Source organism: Myiozetetes cayanensis, unplaced genomic scaffold (assembly GCF_022539395.1).
Source record: "Myiozetetes cayanensis isolate MyiCay16 unplaced genomic scaffold, myiCay2020 scf34, whole genome shotgun sequence".
Classification (NCBI taxonomy): Eukaryota; Metazoa; Chordata; class Aves; order Passeriformes; family Tyrannidae; genus Myiozetetes; species Myiozetetes cayanensis.
In genome coordinates this window covers 2158607-2175525 of record NW_026087566.1, presented here as the reverse complement: position 1 = coordinate 2175525, position 16919 = coordinate 2158607, and the positions used below count along the sequence as shown (strand labels likewise).

Sequence of the window (16919 nt, the reverse complement as noted above, 5' to 3'; positions counted from 1 at the left end):
GTCCCATAAGTGAATGCATCCTGTGACTCCCCAATGAATCAGCTCTGCCTCTTACAGAGATACGGGGTTTAAATGATGTGAAAGCCTCTCGCAGCTGGTAATTGAGAAATGGAATAATGATTAATTAAAATTTATCTGTCCTTAGGGGTATTGGGTCTTCTATCTTCTGGTTTAGGTGTTGGGCTGTGCTTGGCTTCCACACAGCTGAAAAGAAAAGGAATAATGTTTTCCAAGCTGGGGACAGGGAAAGAGGGACAAGTGTACAATGGTGTAAGCGCCTTGGCCTCGATTTTTTGGGTCCGTCCATCTGCTAAGGAGGTCAGGGTGAAAGTGGTGAGTTTGTTTATCCCGAGCTCAGCACTGCCGAGGCGAGGACCTGGCTGGCTCTTTGTGCTGAGTCACGGCCCGCTGGCCGCCTGCGCTGTCCAAACACCGGGAATGTTTCTGTCCCCAATTCCCATCCCCGCGGTCCCGCCGGCCTCGACGGGGTGCACCGTGCTCCCATCGCTCTGGAAACCAACTGCAAGTTCCTTCAGATGGAGGGAACCGTGTCTGAGTCGCAGATCTCTGTCTGGTTGGCGGGGAAGGAGCCAGCTGAGCTCTAATCCCCCCCTGAGCCGAGGAGTCCGACCGGCCGTGGGGACTGTTCGCGTGAGCCCTGCCGCAGGTCTATCCTGCCGTGACACCGTCACGGCTGGGAAAACGCTTGTGTAACTCCCTGCTCCCACTTCCACCGAGCTTATGAAACCCAGCTGGTGTCCTGGGTCAGGGCCACGGCACAGGGGGCTGTGCCTGCCTGGAGCTCCCGGCCGAGGAAGGGGCATCCTGTGGTTCCAGCGCCTGGAATCAACTTCGGAAAGTTCAATCCTGTCTCCTCGCTTTCCAAAATCGCGTTTCTGAAAGCAGTCAGCCCATTTCCTTTTTTTTTTTTTTCCAGGTGAACTCTAAAGGCCAGGTTGCAAAAGGATCTGGGTAGTGCTTTAATGGAATTAAGCCAGGGCAGAATTTGAGTATTTATTTCAGCTGGGATCATTATGGTTTTGCAAAAGCCAGGCTTAGGCTGAATTAAGTGACTCAAATGAAGCAGCTCGTGGCCAGAGGAGGCCCTGGGGACACCAGACTTGTATAACCCAGAATACAACCCAAAATTCCTAACACAGCTGCAGCTCTGCAGGTCAATTCCCACTGCAGGTGACACCTGGGAAGGTGTCCTACCTTCTGGAGCACCTGCCAGGGAAAAGCTTGGTAATAATGGAACAGGTGATCAAACTGCACCTGTGAGGAAAACAAGCCTGGACTTAGGGATGAAGATACAGGTATGGAAGATAAAAGACTTCATGCTTCCCTCCTTAAAGGATTCCTTTATAATTTAATGTTAAAAGTAGTGCCTTGTTTCCATTAGCAGCAGTATGGGCCAAAAGGAGAGGAGGGGAAGGAAAAGCCTGGCCTGAGAATGGTAGGATAAATTCCCAGATCCCTTTTCCAATAAACAAAAGCTCCTATGAACACAAAGTGGCCTGGAGAGCTCTGAGCAGTAATTAAACTCTACATCAGCTTCAGCCCATTGCAGGAACAGGTAAATCTGCCCTCAGAGAGTTTCCCTGCAGTTCCTCTCGGAACTGTGAGCTCATCCCACCTGGGGCTGCTCCAGCAGTTCTGGAAACATCTCCGTGTTGCTGCAGCAACTGATGGGTTTTAATTCTTGACCAACCTTTGCCAACATATCTTCCAAATGGCCTGAATGTGGCTGTGCCTGAACATCAACCGGGACTGATTAATGATGCTTCACTTTCCAGATTTCTTGGATCCAGACAGGACTTGTTGCCTGCTGAGCTGAGAACTTTGCCGGTAAAGGAGGGCTTTGAGATGACTTTAGAAAGCCAGGTGCTGCCATGCTTTAAGAAATAAGGTCTGGGAGTCCCTTCTGGTTTGGCTGTCTTTAGATGAAGAAATAATCCTGCTGGAGGGTGCTCAGCTGATTCCCAGTCAGTCTGCTGTTCCTGGTACATCCCTACTGCCTGTAGGAAGAGCTGCTGTCCCAGAATTGGACTTGAGCTGCTTGCACTGTAATTCATCTTGTTTGAGTCACAAGGACAGATCCTCTTGTAGCACTGTAGTGTTTATTTTACCATTCCCAACGCTGTGGTACTTTTTTTGAGAGAAGATGGGGAAATTTTCTGGATAATGTACAGTGGGTACTTTCTAGGCAGTTTAAAAATGGGCCATTCTCTTGTTTTTAGATGCTTTACTTGTTCCTATTGACCTGAGAAAACAACCCCCAAACCAACCATCTCATAGTTGCATGTTCATAAATCCATCTTTTTCCCCTTCATGTGACTGTACTTTGTACTTCTGCAGTTATTGATACTGTAATAAGAGAAGGGCTTTGGCACTCCACAGACCTTTATTCCAAACCAAGACAGGCCATTCCCAACCTGGTTTGCTTTAAAAAAAAACCTCTGGTGCTGCAGGTTCCATATCCGTTCTTCTTTATTCCCTCCTGAGCTCTCCCCTTTGCAAAAAGCCTGTTCTTAGACTGGACATTGCCCTGGGTTTGCACCTCGATGTTTCTCAGGAAAAAAAAAATGAAACCTGGAGCCTGCCCTCCTGTAGTTTCTCCACTAAATCCAATTACTAGGGATAGTAACCCTGTTAACACAAGGTAGTAATTCCATCAAGGGATCTCCACTGCGTCCATAACGCTCCTGGGCCGAGCTGGAGCATCTCAAATGGAGCAGGCGAGGTGGAGAAGGGATCTTTTGGGAGCGTGCCTTGTTTCCTCAGCCTCTCCCTCCGCTTTTCAGTGCTTCACGCTGGTCACCGGCTCTGTGTGGAGTGGTGAGGGAGCCCCAGTGCTCCCCGACAGCTCAGGGGGATTAACGCGTCACCTGTTGACTCCTTCCCACAGGTGTCTGCTGAGCCAAAGGCCATGAAAGCCGCTCTCCCTCCGCCGCCCCTTGTGCCTCCCCACCGTAGGTGCTGAGGGCGATGCTGCGGAGCTGCCGCCTCGCGTGGGAGGCAGGGCTGCTTCCCGCTTTTATCAGCGCCGAGCTTTTACCAGAGGACGAAACCAAAGCTGCGCGGCCGCCGCCGAGGCTGGCGAGGGGTTGCCGGTACCTACCCCGCCATCTCCGTGGATGCTGAGGGCTGCGACCGGCAGCGCGTGTGCGGGCAGAAAGCGGGAGGCAGCGCTGAGGAGAGGCGGTGTCCCGCGTTCCCGTGGGGGGCTGTGGCGGGTGCAGGGGTCGATGCAGGACCACAAACCCCCTTCCCGAGGACCTCCCCATCGCGCTCCTCATCGGCGCTCGCCACAAAATGGCGGGGGGGGGGAAACGTGAGGGGATTGAGGGGGGGTGTTTTGGGAGGGGGGTAACGCGGCAGCGCCCCCTGCCGGGCGGGGCCGCGCGCGCGCGCCCGCTCCCCGCAGACAATGGGGCGGCGGCGTCGGGAGCGCGCACGGGAGGGGCGAGCGCCCCCCTTGGCGGGAAAGGGGGGGGTGGGTGAAGTGAAGGGGGCTCGGCGAGCACTCCGCGCACGCGCGCGCGCGCTCCCGCCCCGCCGGCGCGGCGAAGGTTCCGGAGCCCGCGCGCGCCCCCGCCCCGCTCCGCTGTCACCGTCGCCGCTGTCACCGTCGGTCGCCGCCCGGCTCCCGGTGCGGACGTTTTCCCTCCCCCTCCCTCCGCTCATCCCCTCTCCCCGCGCAGCGGCAGGTACGGGGGGCACACCGAGGAGGGGGGGGTGGCGTGGCGGCTGGGATGAGGCGGGATATGATGGTGGGGATGGGGGGGTGGAGGAAGCGTGAACCCGCTCTGCCCGCGTGGAGTGGTGGGGGGAAAAAAAAACCCCCAAAAAATAAAATAAATAAAAAGCAAATAAAAGCACATCCCGAGAAGCCCGGCGCGGCCGTTCGGTCCCCAGGAGGCGAGGGGCGCGGGAGGGGCGTGCCGCGGTGCCGGCGCCCCGGGGCTGCGGCAGCGCCAGGCGCGGCCCCTGCGGCAGCGCTGCCGCCCGGGGCGAGGTGCGGCGGGAGCGGCCGGCGGTGGAGCGGTGCTGAAACCACGGGTTTGGGGTGTGGATGTGCGTGTGGGAGTGAGTCTCGACCCCATTTTCGGTCCCTTTTCCCCCCCCCCGCCCCGCCAGGTGGGGCCGGGGCTGCGGCAGCGCGGGGCCATGTTCTGCAGCCGCCCCGGGGATGGATGGAGAGGGGTGGGGGAGCGGCGGTGATTAAAGACGATAAATTGATTAATAACGGGGAAACTGCAAGGAAGGAGCGTTTCGAAGGGAAGGAGCTGTCCACGCCCAGCGCGGGATTTTGGTGGCGGGGGAAGCGTTATTGAGGTCACGGCATCCCGGAGTTGCCCGGCTTTGTTGCTACCCACCCCCAGGTGCCCAGTTGAAGGGTTCGGGGTTTAACGTGAGCGAGGTGGGTCCCATCCTGTTGAATCCCGGGTGTTTGCCAGCCGGGATGGGGATGCTGGTGCCCAGCACCGTGGGTTTGGGGCTGGGGTGGTGCTGCTTGGTGTAACTGGTGGTCCCCTGGATGTACCTTGCACCTCCCGAGCATCCCCGTGCCATGCTGGGGTTGCGCCTTGTCCTGCTGGAATCGCCCCCTTATCCCTTCCTTCTGCCTCTTCTTCCTTGTCCCAAAATCCCACCAGACAGGGCGTGGGGCTTGTCCCCCTTTCTGAATTTTGCCTCTTTTTTTTTTTTCCTCACCTATAATTGTTGGCAATTCCTTTGTTTTAAACCTAACTTAGATGGGAAAAAAGGGAAGTTTCCTCGCCAGGTGTTTCCAGGAGCGCACACCTGCCCTCCTGCCTCGGAGCAATTAAACCTGCAGGGAGCTCAAACAGCTCATTTCAGGTGAGGGATGGAGATTTCTCCCTGCATCCCTGCATTATTAGCACGGGGAGGGAGGCGATTTTCCCTGGCTTTTTCCACACCTGGCAACGCAATCCTGTTGTCACTCGCTGAGGGCAGCTGCCATCACTTTAAAGGGAGTTTCTCCTTCCATTTGCTGTGGTACCACCACGCGAGGTGCAGCTCCATTTGCAGCGAGGGGCTGGTCTTGCCTGGAAACGGGGCTGGCTGGAAGGAGCAGCTGAGATGAGCTAAGCTGTCACTGCCGCGATTTGTATGCGGCGTGTTCCTGAGCTTCCCCGGCGTGGGTCTGGGCAGATGTTGGACCCGTGTCTGAATCAGTGGAGCAAAATTCACTGCTGAGAGTCGTTAATTTGTTCTGCCGAGCCATGGTTGCCTGCTTATGCCCGTGGAAGGGTTTTTGGCCGTGCTGCCAGTGCCTCGGATTTGGAGTGTTTGATGGCTTTCCATGTGCAGTTCAGGTTTTTTGGCATTTTTTTTCTCTCAGGGTGGTCAGCCAAATCGGGTCTCAGTTGGGCATTCACAGCCTGCTCTTGAGAGAAAGAAAATGGAAACCTGGTTCTCTCTAGGAGTGAGAAATTGTCTAACCCGGTTATGCTTTGTTCCCTCTTGATATACAAAATGTTTGTTTTTTACCCCAAGATGTGCAGCTTAAGGAGCAAAGCAAAGTGCTGGTTGATTTCCATGTAGTGTGTAAAGGGTTTGATCATAGAATGGTTTGGGTTGGAAGGGACCTTAAAGACCCTTTTGTTCCAGCCCCCTGCCATGGGCAGGGACACCTTCCACTATCCCAGGTTGCTCCAAGCCCTGTCCAACCCCGCCTTGGACACTTCCAGGGATGGGGCAGCCACTGACAGATAATTCACAGCTGATAAAAGTATTGCATTTTCTCATTCTTTGGAATAAGGTGCAGGTGGGGTTTGTTTTTTGAGACCCAGCTCTTGTGGTCTGGGGAAACGTGATGCCCGTCTCACAGATGGTATCACAGATCAGACAGGGATGTTTATCCTTCATCAGCTGGGATTAACTGAGGACAGAAGTGATGGGACCTCTGTGTGTCCTGTGGGGAGTTCCCAAGAAGAAGAGATGGGTTCAGTCCCTTCAGGTCACAAGTGCAACAGTACATTTTGTGTCCCTCCCTCATCACTTGCCCTTTTCAAGTACTGTGTTAAGTATTTACAGGTCAGGCTTCTAATTTAGTCTTCCTCACTCTTCCTCCTTCTCCTCTGTATCCACCTGCAGCCTCCCTATTCCCAAGGCATTCCATTCAAACTGTCCCATTCCCTCTGTCCTTAATATGAACTGCAGTTTCAGCAGGACCAAACTGGACCAAGTAAACCTATTTATTTCCTATATGGAAAAAAGGGAGCACTGTGGCTTTCTCATTTCCTTCCCCAAAAACCATGGGAGGGGTCCCTGTAGGATAAAAATGAGGAAAAGAAGAGCTGTGGTGTTGGTGTCCTTTGGGGAGGGATGCTAATTTAGCTGTAGGAATGCTCTGACACCTGATGAGTGAGTCGAGAAGAACCAGGGCACTGGTTTCCACCTGGCTCCCGGTGTTTTCCAGCTTGCTCAGCCTGCTGGTTGGTGAGGTCGGGCAGTTGTAGGTTGGCTTAGTGCTTCGTAGGCTGTGTACTGGCTATTCCAGGGTGTGGGGCTGGACTGAGAGTGGAATCTTGCAGTGAAATGGCTTGGACTTGTGACAGTCTGATGCTGAGAGGGCGTGTGGCGCGTTGGGGCTGTTGCTGTTGGAGCTGCTGGAATGTGGCAGAAGGGATTAGCAGCAGTTTAGGAAGGTTGTGGCTCTGAATGCAGGTGAAGCAGCCAGCCCTGAGCACCAGGAGTCGAGGCTGCTGCTTTCTGTCTTGCCCTGAGCTCTGCAGACCTGTGAGTCTGTGGCAAAGCACTGAGGACCCTTCCTTGCCAAGCAGAATGAACCTCTCTGGGTGTATTAAAACAGCCAAGGCTGTTAAAACCCGAGGTGATCGTTTCCCTTGTGTACCTGCCCTGCAAACAAGTGGAGGGAAGGGATCCCCAGCCCCACCCTGGCTGTTCCCATCCCGAGTTCAGAGGAGCAGCAGCTGATGCCTGGGGAGGAGGACAGCAGCTCTCAGAGGATCCCTCAGTGCTGCAGAGGCAGCAGAGCTGGGCTGGCTTTCTAGGTTTTTCTGCCAATCCAGCATAATCTCTTTCTGCCTCAGGAGCTTTGCTTGCTTAGCCGTGGTGTTCAGGCTCCAGAGGGGGCCTGGATGGTGCCTGGGGATCACCCCAAGGCCGTGTCCTTGCAGCTGGGGGTGCTGCTCCGTAAAGCAGGTGGTGCTGGATGCTGGCAGGAGATGGAAGAGGAAGGAGGTAATTGCAGGAGTCACTTGAGCTGGATTGCTGATCCTTGCAGAGCAGCACAGAGAGGTTCCCACTCGCCTCACAGCATTCCTGGAAAGAGGATGAGGGTGAGTGACCCCGGGCAGAGGTCGGTGGGATGTTTGGTAAAGCCCTGCAAGCACAGGTTGGCTCAGCCTTGCCAGGGGCAGCCCCCAAGGTGAATCACTGCTCCTTCTTGGAGATGGGGAGCATCTGCTCTGTGCAGTGTTGTTCCCACCTGGCTTTTTAGCATGAACAGCCCTCCATCCCACTCTGTCTTCACAGAGCACCCCAGGATGTGCTGGGCACAGCAGAATTGTGGCCCTTTTAGGTAGCCCCTTGTGAGGTTTTTAAGGTGGGCACAGCCCTGGGGTGAGGGATTGAGTGAATCCGAGTCTTTCCTTGCAGCAGGAGGGATCTCCCTCCTCCATCTGGGAGCTGGAGCTTTGTTTCACGCTGAAATCTGCTGGTTGTAGGCTGGGGTTTTTTTAAGTGCCTGTGGAAAGCATGTGTGGTTTACGCTGGAGTCTGGAGGAGATGTATCTGTGCCTTTAGACTTGAGTGGGCTTTCTTTGCAAGTCTAATGAGCCCTTCACACTCCTTAGAAATTAATCCACTGGTTTTTCCCTTTCCCTTGCAAGCAGACTGATTAGTAAGGGTGGTCATTACATGTAGCCTGGCTCCTGTTTTCAGTGTCTCTTCTTTAAATATCCAAGGAAAAGGAGCATCAGGGGATACCTTCTGTTAAGCTAAAGGGATTATTGCTGCAGTTGGGCTAATTATTTCCATCTTTGCAGCCTCTTCACTGTACCTGCCCCTGACCTGTCTTCCTGGAGCAGATCTGGTGTCACTGCCTGTCTGCCCTCTCTCAGTGCTGTCCTTTAGAGCAGTGGGTGGGATTGTCCCACCAGTGCCTTGGGAAAGGAGAGGGATTTGTCCCTGAGCTGGTCAGGCCTGTCAGAGCTCAAGGAGAGTTTGGACAATGCTCTCAGGTACTGGGTGGGATTCTTGAGGTGTGTGTCCTGGGCAGGGCCAGGAGTTGGGCTGGATGATCCTTGTGGGTCCCTTCCAACTCAGGATGTTCTGTTATTCCCAGTGATGATGCTCCAAGGCACATGGGAAGAACAGAGGTTCATGCAGATTATTTCAGGATGCAGTCCTAAGGGACAGGTTATACAAGTCCACAGGAAGAGAAGGTCTGTTTTAACTCTGCTGTTTGTGGAGACACCTCACTTCCAAGAGAGGTGATGAAACCACTTGTATTCAGGGTTTTGAGTAGCACGTGTGTGACTTTGAAGGGCTTTCTGCCACTTGTCAGCGTTTCACTTTATGGCTCCCCCTCAGCTCCTGTCCCGGGCTGTCTGCCTGGAAGTGCCTGATGTAATTTCAGATGGATTTCATCAGTGTGTCAAGTCACTTGCTGCAGAATGAAATTCCTTGAGGTGTTTGTACATGACTCAGAAAATCTAAAGAAGCCTCTCCCGTGATTCCTGAGGACATCCAGCTCAGCAATACCTGTGTTTGTGGTGGCCTGGAGATTCACTTTTGAGATAAATCAACTGTTTTCCATGCATTTGAAAGGAATGGGCTTCCCTTTTTGCTGGTATGCCCTTTTGAAGTTGAATTTGGAGAAGCAAGGGGAATGTTAAGAGCAATGCAATTCTTCCTTGCCCAGGAAACATTTTATCTTTTATTTTTGATCAAAGCTTGTCTTAGATCCTGGCTGTGTTGGCTTGGTCTTAATGTGAAGGAGTGTGAGTGTGATGTGTGTGTGTGTGTTTGTTGCTCACCAGCAGCTCTGCTCCTTCTTGTGTGAAGTGAAATGTCACTTCACGTGAGCTTCCTGGTGCGTGGAGCACATCTGGCCAGCTGTGCTCGTTCTCAGCTGGGTTGAGGGCAGATCAGAGCTGTCACACCCAAGATGAGAGGCCTGGTGATGGGCAAACAGTGTTTGCCTTGGCTGGGTGCTGAGACTTCACGTACCCAGGCATCAGGATGAGTGTTGGGCAGAGGGTGAAGGGGGTTGTCCCTGCTCTGCAGGGCTCAGGGTGAGCGTGTTCAGTGTGTGGTTGGTTTGAGGGCAGGGTGATGACAAAAGAGACTGTCCCAAGAGGAGGGCTAATCCAGAGGGATGAGTTTCCTGGAGGTTGGTCTGTCCTCCAGCCCTTTGTGGCTGCTCAGGGTTACGTGTCAACGTGGGCTGGCAAGAGGAGCCTCTGTATAAAAATGACACTTTTTATCTGAAGCTGCACTTCACTTTGGTGTGGTCAGAAGCAACAAAGGGTTGGAAATGTGGCTCGTGTTCCTTTCCTGCTGCTGATCCACCTTGTACTAAGTGCTGACGAGCTCCATGCAAGGGCTTTATTACCCTCCCACTGCAGATCCTGGATGTGATGGGGTGAGAGTTGCTGGGATTGAATTACCTGTGTGGTTTAAGGTGAGACCTGTGATGAAGCTGGGCTGTGTCACAGAGCTGGAGCTTCACAGGCTCTCTGCTGGTAGCTGTAGCTTGTGGTGTTAGTGAGCCCAAAGCTGGGATTTAATCCAAAGCCAGAATTGCCTTTTGTGGTTGATTTTTCAGCTCCCACTTAACTCTGAATTCAAGGGCAGACTTTACCCTGAGCCAGTTCTGCCCTCTGAAGTTGCTGCTTACACGTGGTTTTTACCTACTGCCTCATCAGCATGACAAAGGGTGCTGCCTGGAGCTGCCTGGAGGGGTTTGTACAGGGAGCTTTTAACAATGGGCATCTCCAAATTGGACAGAAAACTACATGCTTTTGCCTCATCATCTTCCTGTTATAATGGAGAGCCTGGCAGGCGTGCACAGGCAGAAGTAATAAATGTTGCTGTTGGGGGCAGAAAGGAAGGCAGGTAAAAGTACAGCTAAAGATCTGTGGTGTGGCTTATAATCACTGCCCAAGAGAACAGATTCAGAGAGGATGGGACCAAAATGAGGGTGTTGGACCCATCCTGTGATAAAGGGAGTGACTCTGGGGCCTGGGGTCGTGGTGGTGGGTGGGTGATCTGAAAAGAGCAACTGTGAACTGGAGGAGCCCCCTGGTGCTCCCTGGTTTTGTTCTCCTCCCAAGCAGCATCTTGGGCACCTGCCAAATCCAAGCACCACATGCACACGTGGCCATGCTGTCCTGTCCCCTCTCCTTCCTCATCAATCTCTCCTGTTCCTGTCCTTTCTCCCTTCCATTTTAATTCCTGCCTGGCAGACCCAGCTCCATGTTCTCCTGTGGTGCTCCTGGGAGCTTCTTTTGCCCAGCCCTTGCCTTGGGCAAGGGCTCATCGACAGGTCTTGCTGAGGGCAGGGTGGGGGCCCATTTCCCTGCAGAATGTGAAATTCCAGCGCTGGGAATCTCTCATCTGCAGCGCTGCTGAGCTGTCACTGCTCCATCCTTATTTCATGGTTTTGGAACCTACTTTGCATGAGTTCTGCCTTTCCCCCTCTTTCAGTGTTAGCTGGATTACCTTGCCAGCTCCTCCCTTCCCCCAGGTTCCTCCAGGCAGGAGAGGAAGAATGAATACTCTTTAATGTGAAGGCACTTATTAATGCTTAATCTCTCAAATATGTCACTGCTTTTGTGTCTAATAATAGGGTTTATTGTCACGGCTGTCTGAGGTCCACGCTCAGCTCCAGAACACGTTTCATTAGCTACTGTTGCTCGCATTTTCGGAGAAGTTTTGGACTTCAGGGGGTTGTTTGCTCTTCCAAACTCCAAGAGCCCTCTTGGTGCTTAAGTTCCTAAATGGAAAAGTCCTGTCTGGGGGTTGTAGCAGTGTCGGTGTGCAGGTGAAAAGCACCTTACAGTGCTTGAGGTGGCCTGGGTGAAATGCTGGACTTTGTTAAGAGGAGGGAACTGGGTGATGCTGGAGGGAGGTGGGTTGGGTGTAAAGCGAGTTTTAAAGCCAAGTCAGGATTACTTGGCACTCGAGTCCTGCAGTCTGCAGGGCAGGGAAATGCCCTGAATGCTTCTCTTCAGTGCAAATGAGCGATTCTGCAGGGTGGGTAAAGCTTTTTGGGGCCGTGTGGGGTGTTCTTTGGTGCTGTGGGAGCAGAACTGCAGCGTCTCCCACCAGCAGCAAACCCGCTCCTGCCTCCCTCCGTAAGGGATGACAAAGCCGTGGCTGAGGTGTGGTCAGAGCCTCTCCATTCATCCACCTCGATAAAAACAAGCACTGCTGAAACACCGGCACCCCTGTGCCTGCCAGCCTTTGTATTAGTGATTTAGAGAGAGCCCGTGACCTTAGGGAACGTCAATGGATCCCTCGTAACCCGAGACCGGGAGCGGTATTATTTTAAACCAGAAGTCGGGCTCTGAAGCAGGAGCTCCTTTTGTACATGTCATACGTGTGACAGCAGAGCTGCATTTAGAGCTGAAAGCAGATAAAATCCCCGAGGAGACTGATTGCACCTCATTTATTTTTAACAAATGTACCGGGGAGGATGGAGCCTGAATTCCTAGACTTGGGGCGGGCTTAAATTGGGACAATTTCCACTCTTCACCCCTGTGGAAAGAAAGGTGGGCACCAACTGGGCTAATTCCTGGGGAAAATGAAATGCACATGGATTATGATTTTTAAAATTTTTTTAACTTGCCCCTCCTTTAGCCTTTGGGTTAGGAGGGGAAATAATGGTTTTACAACACTTGGGCTGAATTTATGGCCCGGGTTCCCATGTGGGTTGTCACTGGTCACGCTGCCTGCACCTGCTTTTGCTGCAAATCTGCTCGTCAGCTCCATAAAACTAGAATCAAGGCAAGACAGATTGCTGCTTGATTGTCATCCCAAGTGGCCCAAACTGGGCAAAGACCAGCTGGAGAGAGACATCCGAGTGCCCAGTAGGGATGTTTTGGTATAAAGGTTTTTATTTGCTGTTCACTCTTACTGGAAAATCCTTGTTTGTCTCGTGCCTCAGCATGGCTCAAACTGTACTCCCTTGTTCAGAAAAATAAAAGTAGAAGTGCAGATTCTGTGGGGTTTTTGTATTAGAAGGAAGAGCTCTGTCTTGGTTGGTGTGTCCCAGTCCTTTCCCTTCCTGTCAGGAGCTGAATGATTCTCTCATCCCTGCGCTCTGCTCTCCTGCTGATGTTTGTTTTTACTCTTGAGCTCCGCCAGATTAGGCTGCATTTGTCTACTTAATGCCCCTCCTAATACAGATTTTAAAAAATTGCTGCTTTTAGTTGTAGTAAACACTGTTGTGAACATTTTGAGGGAACAGTGTTATTGCTGTTATGCAATAACGTGACGGAGGAGATGGAAGCGTAGCAGAAATGCTTGATGAATGTCCTATTGTTTGTGTCTTTGGGCATTAAAGAATAAAAAAAAAAGACATTCAGGAAACACACTGACTTTTGACCTCAACTGAAGTGTCTCTTAGTCATGCAAAGCAAAAATAATGCAGCAGAGCCAGACAGAAGCTAAAATGGCCTTCGCAGAGCCCTGCCTAGTTGCAGGGTGGCTGCTGGGGTGAGGACAAGTGCCTGCTAAAGCCCCGAAAGCTGGTGAGATCTGACGTGTTTGTTTCTTTCCAGGGTAAGAAACCAGTGTGTCAAGAATGCATGACACTGTGCTCTGTATTTATAGTGACACTGTCCTGGTAAGGCATCCCTGCTGCGTTCCAGCGCTGTCAGCCACCTTTGGGCTGCTGGAACTGGGCACTGTGGGGCCGCTTGGTGCCCAGTTTTGGGTGTCACGTGGCTAAAAGTGGTGGCTTGGTGAAGTAAGCACTGTGTACAAACTGCACAGGTTGCCCTGTGTTCCTCCTGCAGAGGTGAGCTGGGGTTTTTCAGGCAAGCTGGTTCCTGCCCGTGGGTGTCCGGGGGCACCGAGCATCTGCCGGGCACCCCGTCCCTTCCCTCCCTGCTCCTTGTGGAGGGCTCTCTGCTGCAGCACACTGGAATACACTTTTGCACCTGCAGATTTGGATGCTGCAGGAGGAAAACAGTGCTCCCTGGGGAAGCTCACCTGCCTTGGCCTCTCCCCTGGGACAGGCTTTCTGTCGCTGCGAGAGCGATGCCAGCCATGGTGGCGTGGCAGTAACTGGAGCAGATGGCGCCGTTGTCATCATTTTATTTTCTACCCGTGTGCTGAAACAGCTCAAAATAACTTCAGAAATGACGGCCCAATCCGTGGAGAATGTTCCCCTTGCCCTGAGAAAAATCTCCTGCAACATTAGTGGCCACAACGCTTCCCTGGTCCTGTCGCGTCCGCTCTAACTGGGATCGCTCGCTAGGCTGGAGCTGTGGCAGGAGGGATCTTTCATATTTAATATCTTCATTACTGTGGCAGCCTTGAATATTCACAGAACTTCTGTCTGGGTGCAGCAAATGTTGTCAGAACTGTGAAATCAAAGAAAGAGAAGCGGCTGAGATCAAAGTAAGCAATAAACAGGTACCTTGTGTCTCGACAGTGTTTTTTTCAAGCCTGAGGCAAAACCTGGAGGGGCTCAGGTGCAACTGGGTGGTGGCTGATGCTGGCACACTTTCCCTCTCTTTCCCACACTTCCCCTTTCTGCCAGGTTTCTGCTCCAAAGCCAGGGTGAGGTGACCCACAGCACGACTGTCACACACAATTTGATTGTAAGAGGCTCAGTTTCTGCTGGTTTAGCTCCTGGAACCACCTCCTGGGCGGTGTCGGAGCAGGGCTTGGTGGTCTGAGGGAAGAAGGACCAAGCAGTGTCATCTGAGCCTGGCTTGGTGAATTTTGCAGCCTTGCTGTGCCCAGTTTTTGAGGGCCTCGCTCTTTGGATCTTTCCACAATCAAAAATTGCTGTTCTGAAGAAAAAAAAAAATCTACTTTTTTTTTTTTTTACCACGAATTTTGGACCCTTCCTGTGGTGCTGCACCACACACACCTTATTGACTTGGTTGAGGTGGGAGGTGATGCCAAGTACCCAAATCTTCAGGTCCACAGAGGCGTAAGCGAACTTTTCTTCTCATAAAATTCTGTTAATTTTTGAGGCTGCTGGTTGCACGTTGATCTCAGCGTTCAGCATCATTTAAGCCTGGCACCAGACAACGGCAGCATCTTCTGCCTCTGCCCACACTGAGGTCGGGGAGGGAAGCTGCTGTGCAGCCTGTGCTGATCCCAGCTGGCTGGAGCAGCTCCTGGGAAGTGCAGGATGTGGCCCTGCCCAGCACAGGAAGGCTTAATCCTGCCCATTTGTCCCCGGGGGCCCTGGCTCTGTGTACCACAGACACAGTGGCTGTTTGCTCCTCCAGCAAGGAAAGGAAAGATTCCCGAGGTTGGCAGGAAGGCAGAGGAATGCTGCGGGGTGGTTTCTCCTTGCAGTGGATTTAAGTGCAGTTTTTGCACTTAAATGCAGAACGTTTAACTCGAAGTCCTCAGTGCAGGGTGTGTGCACTCTGCAGATGGCCTGTGTTTGATCCCAGGGTTTCAGGGATCTCTGCTGCACCAAATGGATGCTGCTGCTGAGGATGGAGCCGAGCAGAGCTCTGGTTCTCGTGCTGGGTCCTACAGCACAGGCTGTGCTGCAGAGCACTGGGTTGTAAAATGGAGACGGTGCCAGGGAGCTCGTGTGAGGATGAACAGCAGAGCTGCTTTCAAGGAGTGGTTGTTTGCTAACCTGCTACAAAAACACCTCGGTGGGTCACGTCAGGCACCCGTCTGAGAGCTCAGCTCGGTGCTGTCTCATCAGCTGCTGTGGGTATTTTCACCCTCCTGATTGTCTGAGGGTGTTTGGTGTCTGGCTGGCTCATAAAAAGCGAGTTTTAGGGTATTTCTCAGCTCTTCCATTGACTGAATTGCATTTCAGGGGCTCTGTCTGGGAGCTCAAGATGGGTGTGCCAGTGCTCAGTGCCCTCCCAGATGGGCTGTGTTTAGGGAATTGGGGATGATCCTGTATCCACCAGCTTTTCCCTGCCCTGGGAAGTGGTGTGATACCCACTGGAGCATGAAATAAGTCAGAGGGCATTTGGATTGCAGATGTCCCCTGAGCAGGTGAGCCCTGCCAGGCTCCTGTTCCCTGGACTGCTGTGCAAGTGGGACCCTCCTCTTCTGCTTGTCCTGGGAACATCCTCTATAATTCCACCTCAGCAACAGCGAGGAGCGTGGCAGCCATCAGTCAGTGGGATGGATGCCTGTTTTTCTTCCTGCAGGCAGTACAATTTCTCAGGAAAGCAATTTCTCCCTCCTCGTGGTGTAATCTGCCAGCTGAGGTAAAGGAGTTGCTTGATGGGGCAGAACAGCTGTTGTGCCGCTGATTGTCCTAATTCATTAGGACTCCAGGGGCATTTTTGGGAACTTTTCTTCCCTCTTTTCCCTCTCTCAGTGCTTTTTGGTGGCAGTGGGCAGGCTGGGGGAGCAGCTGTCCGAGGACTCGACCGTGCATGGTGGTTCAGCTACATCTCAGCCCAGAGTGGAGCCTTGGAAAGGCAGTGCAGGGGAAGATCCAACCTTCCAGCATTTTCTGCTAAGTGAGCAGTGACTGGTACAAACCTGAGTGCTGTCGGAGCCCGCCTTAAAACCTGCAGCAGCAGGGAAGATGCTCTGATTTGCAGCAGGGTTGGGCTGAGCCTGGGATGGGAAGAGTCAGAGAGAATTAGCTGGTAAATAAGATCTGCCTTCTCTCTGATCCGCTCTACGTGTTCAACTGCTTAAAGGCTTCCCAAGCAAGCGGGATTTTGGGGAGGAGGAATTTATCCACCCATCGACCATCTCGTGTCTCAGCGACTGCGAGATGCTGTAGCAGGGGGTTGGGAAGAAATCCAGAGGTAGCTTAGTAAATCCCTGCCAAAGAGGCTTCCCTTCCCTCTCCTCACAAAGAGCCTGCTGAACACGCAGGGCTGGCTTTAAAACTACTGTGGCTTCCTTTTCTGCTGCCACCTAAGCCCTGCTGATCAGAGCTCTATAATCTACCTAAAGTTAGTGGACTTAGAGGCAGCCTGATCTTTGCATCACACCATAGAATGAGCTGGGTGATGCAGAGTGCCAGCACCAACCTGGGCCATGAACACCCTTAAACACCCTCTGAGAGCTCCCAGGCAGAGCTGGGATGGGGAAGGGAGGGCTCTGTGGTGGTGTCGGGAAAGGCTGGGCTTGGTTTGGTCAGATGAGACTGAAAGTAAGAAGGGGTGAAAGATCAAGGAGGGAAGACATAGTGAGGATCCTGGTGAGCCTTTTCACCCCTGTTCCCTCTCTGGGGAAGGTGGGAACAGCGATGCCTTTGATAAACCGTGAGCCTCTACCGGTAGCAATTGATGCAAGATCTGTGGATTGATATTCCCACATTGCAAACCACTTGTGTATGTCCCATCAGGTGATTCCCCAGCACGTTCCCGTTCTTGGAAGAGGCCACAGTTGTGGTGCCCTTTTATTTGGGCAGAGAAGAGACGTGCAGATAAAGCCACTTCCCACCTCCTGAGTCCAGCTCCTGGGGTTTTGTGTCTGGATAATCTGGTCTCCTAATTGCCACCCTGCTCCGAGGCAGCTGCTGAACTGGGCCTAAGCTGATTTGGGATGGCAAATTCTGTTAGTTTAATTCTCAGCAACCCTGAGGAATTTATCAGCATGGAGTGTTCCTTGGCTTTTCTCTGGCCACGAGCCCCCTCCAGAGACCTTTCCCTGCTGTTCTGCTGTGAGCCCAACCCTGTCTCATGCCTGCTTGGAAGGTGTCCAGCTCCCAAAAAAAAGCTGTCAAAAGTTTCAGA

The 16919-nt window shown here is 52.7% G+C and overlaps 1 protein-coding gene across 18 annotated transcripts in view; it reads left to right on the top strand.

Annotated features, from left to right (window-relative positions):
- Positions 1 to 3568: 3568 nt before the first annotated feature.
- MAPT (microtubule associated protein tau) overlaps positions 3569 to 16919 on the top strand; it is a 45935-nt gene continuing 32584 nt past the window's right edge. For all 18 annotated transcript variants that reach the window (XM_050327642.1, XM_050327638.1, XM_050327633.1 and 15 more), the window contains exon 1: positions 3569 to 3710. The gene's annotated coding sequence lies outside the window, so the exon portion shown is untranslated. The remainder of the gene's footprint in view (positions 3711 to 16919) is intronic.